This window comes from Gossypium raimondii, chromosome 4 (assembly GCF_025698545.1).
Source record: "Gossypium raimondii isolate GPD5lz chromosome 4, ASM2569854v1, whole genome shotgun sequence".
NCBI classification, from domain to species: Eukaryota; Viridiplantae; Streptophyta; class Magnoliopsida; order Malvales; family Malvaceae; genus Gossypium; species Gossypium raimondii.
The window spans coordinates 718,426-731,142 of record NC_068568.1 but is presented as its reverse complement, the minus strand read 5'-3'; the positions used below and the strand labels follow the sequence as shown (position 1 = coordinate 731,142).

Genomic DNA, 12,717 nt, shown 5'->3' with positions numbered 1-12,717 from the left:
TTTTTTTGAGATATGTCTAACTTATCCATGTTAATCATCTCTATTTAATTGAAATTAATATAAAGCTATTAATTGATAAACATACAATTTCAGAAAAGGTAAAAGAAAAATCACAATTTGTTTAAAGTAAGAATTATTAAATATCAAAGAGTAATAAATATGTTGTAACTAATTTTCCGTTATGATTAAAATCCAATTTGACGAATCATTGAAAAATATGAGAATTTTAAGTTTAAGGAAAAACTTAAGGTTCTATTAAAAAATGGAAATTTGTCACCAATCTTTTTAATTAGGTGTGATCAGACACTTATAAAATCGCTTTTATTGTGAAGTTCATGAAAATGATTAAATGTCAGCTAATTAACAAAATTTGGTTTGGTGTTATTAAGTGAAAGCCTTGAGTAAAACAAGAATGTAACCATCGTTAATCGACATGAATTTCAAGAAAACCTAGCCTCCATTTATGGTTTGATTAATTCCACCCTTTGGCCAAGAAAATGGAAATAAAGATACAAAGTTGTTCAATTGAAGTAAATGCATCATTAGTCTATGCATGTATATATGTGATGTCCACTAAATTAATTAATAAATTGACTAAGTTAAATGCACCTATCAATTAATAGTATAGTTATGGCGACCACACATATCGTTCCCTCGAGGATTACAATTAGTAATAATTATCTGTAATAGCCCGATTTTCAGTGATGTCGGAAACAGTCCAAATCTGGCAAATGAGCTCAAAAATTTTATTATTTAATATTTACGAGCCAAATGAGGTATTTAAAAGATTTTTGAATTAATAAGTTTGTGGTTATAAGGATTTATTAGATTAATTAATTTAGAAAAAGAGGTATCGAGACCTCGGTATTATAAATTGAGCCGTAAATATTTTTATAAATATTTACGGAGTGTCAATAAGGTAGTATTAAAGTTTCATTAGAAAATTTTAACGTTTTGGTAGTCAATTAATTAAAAAGAACTAAATTGAAAAAGGTGCAAAATTTGCTCAAGTGATTAAATAGTCTAAATAATAAATAAAGGAAGACTAAAAGGGCAAATAGACTCATATGAATGGCATGAAAAAATCAAGGATTTTATGTGAAATAAGGGCAAAATTGTAAATTTCACCAAATTAAAGAGAAATAAATGGGAAATTGAAAAATCTTGACAAATTCATCATCATTTTCAGCTCAAAAACAGCCATAAGCTGATTTTTCATATTTTAGCTTAATGTAAGTTTAATTCTTACTTTTTCCTTAAAATTTTTATGTTTTTGGACTTTTACAACTAGGTCTAACTTACTATTTCATTAGTTTTTGATTTTGTTGAAAGTTTTGGAAGATATCATTGATAAGTTCATATGATTTTAGTTATCTATGAGTGCCAATACTTGTAGTTATGAGTTATTGTATGCCATTGAATTTGTGTTAGATACATGTTATATGCTAACTCACTATGTTTTGGAGAATTTTAATGTCATGGTAATCAAAGAAGCAAAGCATTTTAATGGCATCAGCTTTTTTACAATTAAAATGTCCACAAGCTAATGTGTATGAACTTGGGATGTGGAGTTCAGCTTATTGGGATGTGGAAACTAAATAGTAAAATGTTGAAATTGTCCCAGTTAATACCACATTACGGTTGGTTTCCATGTTACAATACGAAATCCGATGGGAAAATTGAATTGCTGTCTGCTAATCATTTTCATTTAGTTTGCTGTTTAAATAATGTTGCCTCACTCTTATAATCACCACTTTTTCTATTTTTATATGCCCTCTCTCTTTCCCCAAAGTGGCGTTCCACGTGTTCACTTACTCTATATAACACCTTAGGTTTAGTCTTTTAATTACTAAGGATGTGGGTGTTTACCCAGACCATGAGCTGAGTAGTGTTATTGATTTTGGATAAAGCATGTCGGCTACGTGCATCTTAATTGCCATAAACAAGGGATAAATGAGAGACATTGAGGCCCCAATGGAATGCTAAAAACAATTTGAAACAAGGTTGAGAGAAGTGGGGTTTGGTAAACGTCACATGCAAATGCAATTATTATTATTAACTTCAACATATTAGTATAAAAAAGGGGGACGAATGTGGGCTATGGGCCTAAAGTCAAAAAGGGGTTTTGTTATGAATCTAAATTAAAGCAACCTAAAAGCATTTCATAAGCTTATGATTAAGACAAATCTTGCTTTTAAATTTGTATTATTTGCATGGTCATGGCCTTATCCCTAGAGCTACACCTTTTGAAATGACAAGTGCTATTTTTAGATTGTCTGAACATTGAAGAGACAAAAGCTGTCATATAGTAATCTATCCTTCAATTATTGTCGCCTATTCCTCACTATTAACGGAATAACAGGATTCATTTATAATTCACCATTTTCCAACTTAATTAACAACTAAAAAGGTCAAATGTTCCATATTTCAATGGCATCAGGGAGATGGAATTCCTTGATCTAACATTTAAATTCCACAATTAGTTATAATTTTGATTTTCTTTTTATAAAAAAGACAGAAGCATGCAATAGATAGTAATATATAGCACTCTATTACGTAGGTGGATTAAAAAACATATTTTTTATCGATTGTGAAAGAGTTTAAACCGTACATAGACTCCGATAATGGATGTTGTCTTTATTATATCACAAACCTTAATTGTTGACTAAGTCGGCAAACATCCAAGCTAATCCGCTCTAACTTCCAATGTACCTTGACACTTGCCCAATAAAACCCTCCTCCCTCAATTGTGAAAATCATAACAAACACGGCCTTCAACGTTAAGTTTTCGATTATTAATTAATAGCTCTCAAAAAACAAGTAGGGGACTATGAATTGGATTTATACTAGTAAAAGATCGACAAACTATTACATGATCCAAAAAATCTCTAAGAGCAATTACTATATATCCCTACCGTAGTACCATCTTATTCTTGCCAACCAAACAAATATCACTACTACTCATTCCTGGCCAATCTATACTGGAGTTGCTATGACTAGATCATCTTTTTATAACCAAACTACCTTCTTTTTTCTACTACTTCTATTTTGAAATACCTCTATAGTTGTTGTAGACAATTTTTGAACCTCATTCCTTGTTTATAAAGATCAAGTTTCGCACCTTTAAATATCACCTCATTCCGCATTTCCATATCAACCACATAGTCTTCGCACCGATACTATATATACAAGTTGCATCGTCTACCCCTTTCCATTGTTTTCAGCTTAACATCCAATTCTTTACATTGCCTACGTTTATACTTCCCATTCTAATGCCTAAACCCAGTCCAAACTATACAGCGTGCGAACAAACCTTTAATGAATAAGTGATTCACATCCTCGTCCTTCTGCTTACATAGTTGACAAATAAGTTTTACATTTTGTAAGAGGTGCTAAAGAAAAATCACAATTTCATAAGGAATATCACGATTCCACAACCACTTCCAATCAAAGTGAAGTGTAGTTTCTATGCCTTCATATGAATTCATAAGGAATATCACGATTCCACAACCACTTCCAATCAAAGTTAAGTATAGTTTCTATGCCTTCATATGAATTCATAAGGAATTTAGGGTTTAAGGAAGTTGTCTAAGCTTGTATACGCTGACTTCATATGAATTCATAAGGAATATCAATGAATGCGTTCAAATGAATTCATCTTTCCCTTCACTAGGAGAGTACTTAGTTCCTTACCCTAACCATTCTAAGCACTTTGATTGATACACTTTGGGACTTTAACATAAGACAATCAATACAAAGGTAGAGATGCAAATTGGGAGTATACCATTGTAACAACCTGACATTAGTCAAAGTCAGAAAATACGGTTTCAAAACTCTATTTCCGTAAACTGAGTCCAAAAAGACAAAATAAGAATATTTATGGAGTTTATAGAAAATATATTAAAGATCGGTTAAGTAATTTAACCGAGAAACTCATTAATTAAAGCTCAGGTGTTAAATTGCAATCGCTATTGAATTTTAAATTGAAAATGCTTGAAGACCAAATTAACAATTAGTCAAAGGACCAAATGGTTATTTAACCATTAATTTGAAAAGAGTTTTAATTAATGTATTTTAATTAAGTTTTGGAAACCTATTTGCTTGTATGAATCGTCGAGTAGGTATTAAAACAAAATCATAATTGCTTCTACCACAAATGTGGCATTTCATGTTTCGGACCGAACGACCGGGTCGTGTGCAAGGTCTTACAACCATTGCCTTAAACATAAAGGCTTCCAATGTGCTCATTTATTTTTGCAATATATCAATAGGGGTTGGAAAAACTTTCTTGTTACAAAGGTAACCCAACTAGATTCCAAGAGTTTTGGGGTCGCTCTACTCGTTTGATTCCTACATATTCGAAAACCACCGCTTTTATTGACTCCTACTTGATAGACTAAGATATAAATAAAGATTTTCTATAATTGATGGACAAACTTGATATTCCTCCAAAATTCCCTTCCCTTATTTTGTATTCCTAATTGCATGCATAAGTTCAACCCCTAAGAAAATATTATCAATAATACGTCTCCCTTATGGTGTAATCAATCTTGACTAGCCCCTTCAATCTACTCACTGAAACTTTTGTTCAAATTTTATAAACCACATTATACAGGCTAATTGGACATTACCTTTATCCTCAAGATACGAGTGATCTACGGTCTTAAATTCTTTCAATAAAAAACCAAAACATGCTTGAGTTATGAGAGGACCTACAATATCCCAGAACATGCTATCAATCCCGGCAGCTTTAGAGCATCATTTTAAAATATATACCACCTTTACTATTTCTTCTGGTCTAATCACCCCTCAAAGATAGTTTATGGGGTAATCGTAAAAAAAAAAGAAAGAAAGAAACCCATCAATAAGAAATAAAAATATCAATTAAACTTTCAATTCAACTCTTGTAGCTGAAAAAATTAATCAACGAAACCTTAAACTAACATTGATCGTGACATTTTTATTGACTTGACTAAAATAGTAATAATACATAACATATCATATGGACTGCATATTGACATGACATTTTTACGCATCAAGCAAATATTTAAAAATCGTTAACAAATAGATACATTTTTTAAAATAATTATTTAAAATAATATATCTAGAATAAACCTAAATAAACAACTATCCACATTCATTTGAATCTAGATAACTATTTATCCAGACTCATCTTGAACTTGATTCCTTTGATAATTACTAAAAATTAAAAAAGAATATAAAAGAAACTTTTTAATAATTATAAGTTATTAAAATTATTAAAACTTATAAAAGATATTAAAACCACTGAGATGAACCTAGACTCTTTTTTTTTTCACTTAACACGTACAAAACTAATTTTCATAGAAAACCAAAATAAAATTGTCAACATTATAGGGATTAAACAAATTTTTTACTGTTTTGCTCAAAATACAATCAACAAATACTTAAAAAATGAAAGCCCCAAAATGAATTCTAAAGCATTGAATACAAACATTCACATTGAGAATAAGAAGTTACATTGAAGCGTCACTATAAATATAGTTGAATGAGCTCATCACTAATCACGGAAGGAGTAAGCACACCCAAGTCTGTATAGAGTAGAGTAAGATATTGAGGAGGAGTGTAATCTCGAGCCGATCTTTCTACCTCAACCTTGGATGGGATTAGTACCCCAAAATCAATGGGGTGTCGCGCAGGACTCATATCTTTTTGGTCCTAAGGATAATGTCGAGCAAACTACAAGGGAGAAGAAATTCACAACTGAGTTATGCTAGCCGGTAGTCTGAACCCTTCTTTCTAGGTTCGTTGTATGTAGCCTATTTCTTTGCTCGGATTCAAATACTTAAGAGCAAGAAATGAAGCTTTTTAGTTACCTTGTAGCATTCTGCAGCCACATAAACAGGCTTGTTCATGCTATGTGCCACAAATGCAATCCGGAATGGCGCCATCATGTTAATGATACCTTCACTTTCAACCACTCCATCAGCTCCAAAGAGTACCATGTCCACCTCATCCATAGTGTATGCCACAGCAGAGTCTATTAAAAGCTTTACGGGAACATCAAGGTTGGCCAGCTCATTAGAAAATCGTAATCCAGTTCTATCTGGCCTTCCTTCTGTTTTAAAACAATGTGAACTCTTTCATAAACACCGCCATCTGATATGACTTAGTAGAACATATGCAAAAAAAAAGAAGATAAAATGACTAGACTTCTTTTTTGGTGACAGCACATTTGGTTTAATCCTGTTAAGAATTAGTTGCATGCACATGACAAGGTACACAGAAAGTAAAACCTGTGCAGAGAACTCTAAAAGTGTTTCTTGTTTTCAGCTGCTGTCTTCAATACTTCGAGAACAACTCTAGAGAAACCATGTACCAAAATGGTACAACCATCAAAAATAAAATCTTGACTTAGCATTGCAATAATCCTGCGAGCCTACAATGTTTGGCAATAATGTCTTTCAACAACAGGAATGCTTCAAGTATAATTAAAATGAAATGAAACAGTAGAGAAGTAATTTACTAGAAAAGCCACAATTTATCTGAAATACCTTACAAGATATTTCCCCAAACTTCTCTGCACGTTCGATCAGGCGAGACTTAGCTGAATTAAAGTCCTCATACTCTAAAGCTGATGTTCTTGTTACATACAACATGAAGAGATCACAACCAGCTGTCAACGAGATAGAGGTTGTGTCCCATGACTGGCAATACAAACATAAGCTTGATGATGAAATTGAGATGTTGATGGGTGTTTAAAGGTATTTTATTAAGGAATTTTGGATGAAATCATGTTTTAGGGATTAATTAGTAAAGTTGTTGAATTTATGTGAAATTCTAAAATTTCATCGAATTTATGGGATGCTATTGATATATGTGAAAGTATTTAGGCTTGGAATAAGGAATAAATTACTTAAATTTCAATTTTCGAGCCTAGGGATGAAATCGTCATTTAGTAAAAGTATAGGGGCAAAATAATAATTTTGCCTAAGATGTGACTTGGATAGAATTGAATGTAAATTTTATTAAGTTGATGTTAAATTTACTCATATAGATCCGGATAGATCAAATACGAAGCTAGATCGAGGTAAAGAAAAAGTGACGGATTAGTAGACATCAATTCACAAACACTTGTCGAGGTAAGTTCGTGTAACTAAATTGTGTATATTTATATGCTTAAATTTGAATATTGAATATGTAAATTGTATAAATGTCATGTATGTGTATATAATTTACCTCATATCCGATAATTCCTGATAAATGAGTCATGTATGTGTATATAATTTACCTCATATCTGATAATTCCTGATAAATGAATAAGTCCCATAAAATGAATGAAACTCGATTGGATACAGGGTTCTGTTTCCCAAAATGGTAATGTTCCTGCATATGTTGCAAACGTCCGTATCTCGAAAGAGCGTCCCGTTACAAGCCCTCTCAAGCTTCCCGTTATAGTGTTCTTGCGAGCTTCCCGTTAAATGCTCTTCTGAGTATCTCGACTGGTTGTGTTCTGCATATGTTGTAGACACACCCACGCTCTTATGGGTGTTCTGTTTATAGGTTCTTTGTGAACCTCCTGTTAAAGTGCTCTTCGGAGCTTCCCGTTAGTGCTCGCTTGAACTTCCCGTTATATGACTATCCGGTGCTCTCTGTTAAAGTGCTCTTTGGAGCTACCCGATATAGGCTCTTTGTGACCTGTTGTTAAGCCCAGAAAAGCTTCCCGTTATAGTGCTTGAGAGAGAGCTTTCTGTTTAAGTGCTCTAATGAGTACTCGACATGAATTGACAGATTTCTGATTTATACACTTTATGTGTGTAACAGCCCGATCTTGACCCTAATCGGAACAGTAGTTTTGGGACCACAAATTCGAGTCTAAAAAAATATTTTAATATTATTTTCTGTGTTAATTATGTGTGAATTTACATGTGTGAAAGTTTCGTAAATTAATTTTATTGTTTGTGTGCTTAATTTGAAAAAAAGGGGCTTAATCGCGTAAAATGAAAATTTGATGGCTAATTAAGAAAGTGCCTAATTGTTGTTGTCTTTATAAGTTGGAGGCCTTATGTTGTAATTTAGCCAATAATAATAGGTAGTGGATGGCATAATGATGATATGTGATTTATATATATATAAAATAAAAGTTAAAATAATATTAATATAATAATATATGTTATAATAAAACAAAACATTAAAAGCCACTATTTTTTTTATGTTCATCTTTCTTCACCGAATGGAGAAAAGAAAAACAAGGTTTGAAAGCTTGAAACATTCGGCCATTTTGAAGCTTAATTCAAGGTTGGTTTTTGTTCGGTTTTTGATAATTTTTACGTTTTTGAGATCGTTGCTTTGAATACTTCAAAACCCATGTCTTAATTTTGTGAATTGTTGATGATTTTGAGAAATGCCATTGATGAATGCTTGAGCTTTGTGATAGTTGATGATGAAATATGAAAGATATGTGAAAGATTAACATGTTTGTCTTTGAATTTTTGATGAATTTGAGTAATTAGGGTTAAATTGTAAAAATAAATTTTTGAGGGACTAAAATGTGAAATAAATGAAATGTGTGGTCTTGTATGGACACTAGGAATATTTGGCCCTTAAGGAGTGTAGTCAAATTTTGTGTATTTTGTGTTTTGAGCAAAAAGGACTAAATTGTAAAAAGTGTGAAATGTTAGGGGCAAAATTGTAATTTCTCATTTATGTGTTTTTAGGCTAAATTGAATAGAATGGTGTTTAACTAAGCTTAATTTGAATATGCTTAGATTAAGAATTAAAGAAATCAAATTTGGATCGAGGAAAGACAAAAGTGGTGGAGTAGCCGATTTAACAGTCGACGACATCCGAGGTAAGTCTATAGGCATATAAATGTCGTTAAATTTGATAATATATATGTTACATGTTGGATGGAATTTTTGTGAATATATTTGTGTATGGCCGAATGTATATTGAGCAAATGAGCTATATTCGAGTTCGATTCGATCGAGATACGTTATCCGAAAGTCCCGTACGAACCCTAGGAATAGATAGGATACATATGTCATGGCATAGGATTTTCGATATGTGTTATCGTGTAAGACCACGTCTGGGACGTTGGCATCGACTTGTGTTTACGTGTAAGACCCTGTCTGGGACAATGGCATCAATATGTGATTACATGTAAGACCACGTCTGGGACGTTGGCATTGTACGAGTCTTCCGACTATCCGAGTATCCTTTTTAATTCCGAATGGTTCAACGGGAAAAGATAAGTTGTGTACGAATGTATAAATCGGGCTAAGTGACCAGGTATGTGATAGTTAATTACCTATTTGAAAATAAGGCAAGTTGTATACTTGAATTGATGATATGAAGTTATGTGAAATATGGATTATGTTATTGCATATTTGAATATATATGTATTCGACCTTGATGTATATGTGCATTGAGGAAAGTGATGATTGGTTATATTAATGTTCAATGGATTATTCAAGAAAGAGGAAGTTATTACAAATTATATAAGTTTTGATATATAAGTTGATAAATTGAATTATATGTGAAATTATAATGGTTTATTACTAATTGTCTAGCTCAATTTATGTAAATGATTAAATGTTTATTTGCTTATGAATACTAAGCTTTAATAGCTTACTGTGTGTAATTGCTTTCAATTTTATAGATTTGGAAGTTGGTTAAGAGCGGGGATCGTCAGAGAAGTCTATCACACTATCGACTATTTTCGGTATTTTACTAAGTTTGAATTTAAACTTATGGCATGTATAGTCTAGTTAATATGTTTGATTTTTGGGGATGTAAATATGAGCCATGCGAAAATGGCTTATTTATTTTGTTAAGCATGGTTTTTATGCTTTCGATCAAGTGATAGATATGTTGATTTTGGTATTTCGGCTATGGCATATTTATTTATGTGAATTATGTTTGATATATTTTGTTAATAAGGTGGTAAATAATTCGGCATAGGTGAGCTTAGTTAAAGCATATAATTGAAGTGAGTTTCGTATAATATGTTAATCTCTGAATCGGCCATGGTATATATATTATGGTGTTTTAGTCATGTGCTTCGGTAATGAGGTAAATGATATTCAAGCTTAATTAATCTTGGTTATGTGTTATATATATATATGATATGTGTGATATGTTTGGTTTTGGTCTTGGTGTTTCGGCTATGGTTTATTTATAAGTAAATATATGTGAATCTTGTTTGATATGCTTTGTTAAGGTATTGTTATGTAATTTAGTAATTAAGTGAACTCGGTTATGGCATATAGGTGAAATGCTAAGTAAATCATAGATGAAATGACAGTTAAATTTGGTTTGTAAGAGTATATTTGCATTAATAAATTGATTTGAAAGAAACTAGTAATGTGCATAGGTATGTACGATTATAAGGTATGGAAGAATATGTGTATATTTGGTCATGATCTAGACCTGTTTTGGAAGTGTGTTTTATGCTATAAATTGGTGTATGGATATAGGTTTGGAAAATGTGAATTGATATGTATGATTTTACTATTTGAATCGATATGGTTTGATTAGTAAATGGCATATTTTGACTTATGATTTAATGACTAAATCTTGTACAATTTATGAGGTTATTTATGGATGCCAATTTGTTATGAAATAAATTAGGAATGTCGAGTATTTAATAAAGGTACGATTTGCTCATGCAAGTGGACTTAATATTCGATTTTATATTTGTAAAATGATATGAATTGTATGGATTTTTGGATATGGCTAAAATGGTGTATTCATATGCAAAACTTGTAATAGATAAATATGAATGTTTTGGTCTTTTGAATGATATATATATAAATGATTTTAAGGTAGGTTTAAAATTTATGAATAAGATACAAACAAATTGAGTAATGATAGTTAAGTGAGTAAAACAAGTTTGAATTTAGCTTTTATAAATTTATTGGATTAGTCAATTAAAGGATAAGTTGATTTGTATTGAGCGTATATAATTTATGATTGAATGATTTCAACTGAAATGGTCATATGTGTATAATATAATGGCATAAAAGGTATGTACGACCATAATATAATGTTACTAATGTTGTATATGTGATTGGACATTAAGTTGTATACATATTGGTTTCATTATGTACATATCTGAAGTTATGAAATGCAATGTTTGATATTTAGATAGTAAAATTATGTACGGAAGTATTTTCTATATATGAAAAGTGAAGATATATGCTTGAATATGATTTAATTATGAAAATGTCATTAATACGATGGATTTAGGAAATCGAATATTGAAAGTATTTTAATTTAACATGACTCGATGTATACAAGTTTGGTTCGAATTTGTTAATTATAGAATATGTTCATTGAGCTTTGATGTATGTTTAAATTGAATTAGTTTAAATTTTGAAATGTGTTTATTTGTGATACATGCTTAGTAAGGTATGATTGATTTGAATTGTAATTATCATTTTATACATATTTGAATTTAAAATAAGTAAAATGAGGATATTCAAGTTTGATAATGTTATAAATGAATCGTTATTCTTTGGTGTATGAAAGGAGGTAAATGACTGTGCTGAACTGTGTCTTGTTCGGTAATGCCTTGTAACCCTAATCCGATGACGGATACGGGTTAGGGGTGTTACAATATGTACTACCCTCGTATCCATCGAGATTTCAAATGATTCAACAGGTGAAATTCTGACATGAAGACAAGTGAAAATTAAAATGAAATCAATATATGAAAAATACATGAAATGCATGGAACTTGGTATTTGATGAGCTCATCTTTGGTGTTGATATTTACATGAAATGAATAACTAACATATTTGATGAGATTATGTACTTAGGCTATGGCCAAGTTGTTTGGAATGCATGAGTATGTTTACTTAGTGTACAAATGAATGGTAAGTTTACTTCCCGTTATACGAACTTACTAAGCACTAAGTGCTTACTCTGTTTTATAGTACTCGGAAGCTCGTTGGGTTGGAAGCTTGGCGGAGATCACTCACACTATCCATTGGCTCACTTTGGTATATTTATGACACTATTTTTGGATATAATGGCATGTGTAGGCTTGGTTAGCCAAAGTTGGCATACAAATATTTTGGTTGTAAATAGCCATTGGAATGGCTTGTGATGAATGTGTTTTGGCATATTAACATATGAGTTAATTTCATGTTTGGTATAAGTGCTTAATTTGGTTTATGAATATTAGTATGATATTAAGTAAATGTGGTCAAATATATAAATTCACAAACATGGATTATGAAGTGATATGGTAAGTATGAGACTTGAGTTTTGCATGTTTTTAAATGTTTTAGATTGACTTTTGGATGTGTTAAAATGTTTGCATAGGTGAGTGATCAAATAGGTGAGAAATAAGGCTTGGAAATGACATTATTTTGTCCACACGGGCAGAGGCACGAGTGTGTGTCTTAGTCGTGTGTGACACACGGCCTAGCACATGGGCATGTGTTCTAGCCATGTGTCCCTTGCATTTTAAAATTTTAAAATAGAGCACTTGAAATTGATCACACGGTCTGGCACACAGGCATGTGACTTGGCCGTGTGACCCCTGCACTTAATTAAGTTGCAAGTCAGAGAGTTACACGGGTTAGAGACACGGGCGTGTGCCCTACCTCATATACCACACGGCCTAAGACATGGGCATGTCACTTGGCCGTGTGAGCCACATTGCTTGACCACACAAGCGTGTGACCCCTGAACCTAGGAAAAATTTTGAAATTTTGTAAAAATTCTCTA

At 31.8% G+C, this 12,717-nt stretch overlaps 1 long non-coding RNA gene and 1 pseudogene across 1 annotated transcript; one reads left to right on the top strand and one right to left on the bottom strand.

Annotated features, from left to right (window-relative positions):
• Positions 1 to 5,445: 5,445 nt before the first annotated feature.
• Positions 5,446 to 11,951, bottom strand: LOC105779353 (uncharacterized; annotated as a pseudogene).
• On the top strand, positions 8,204 to 9,839 carry LOC105779359 (uncharacterized). The gene is made up of 3 exons (XR_001128971.2): positions 8,204 to 8,277; positions 8,748 to 8,830; positions 9,641 to 9,839. It is a non-coding gene; the product is annotated as an uncharacterized LOC105779359 (long non-coding RNA).
• Positions 11,952 to 12,717: the final 766 nt, after the last annotated feature.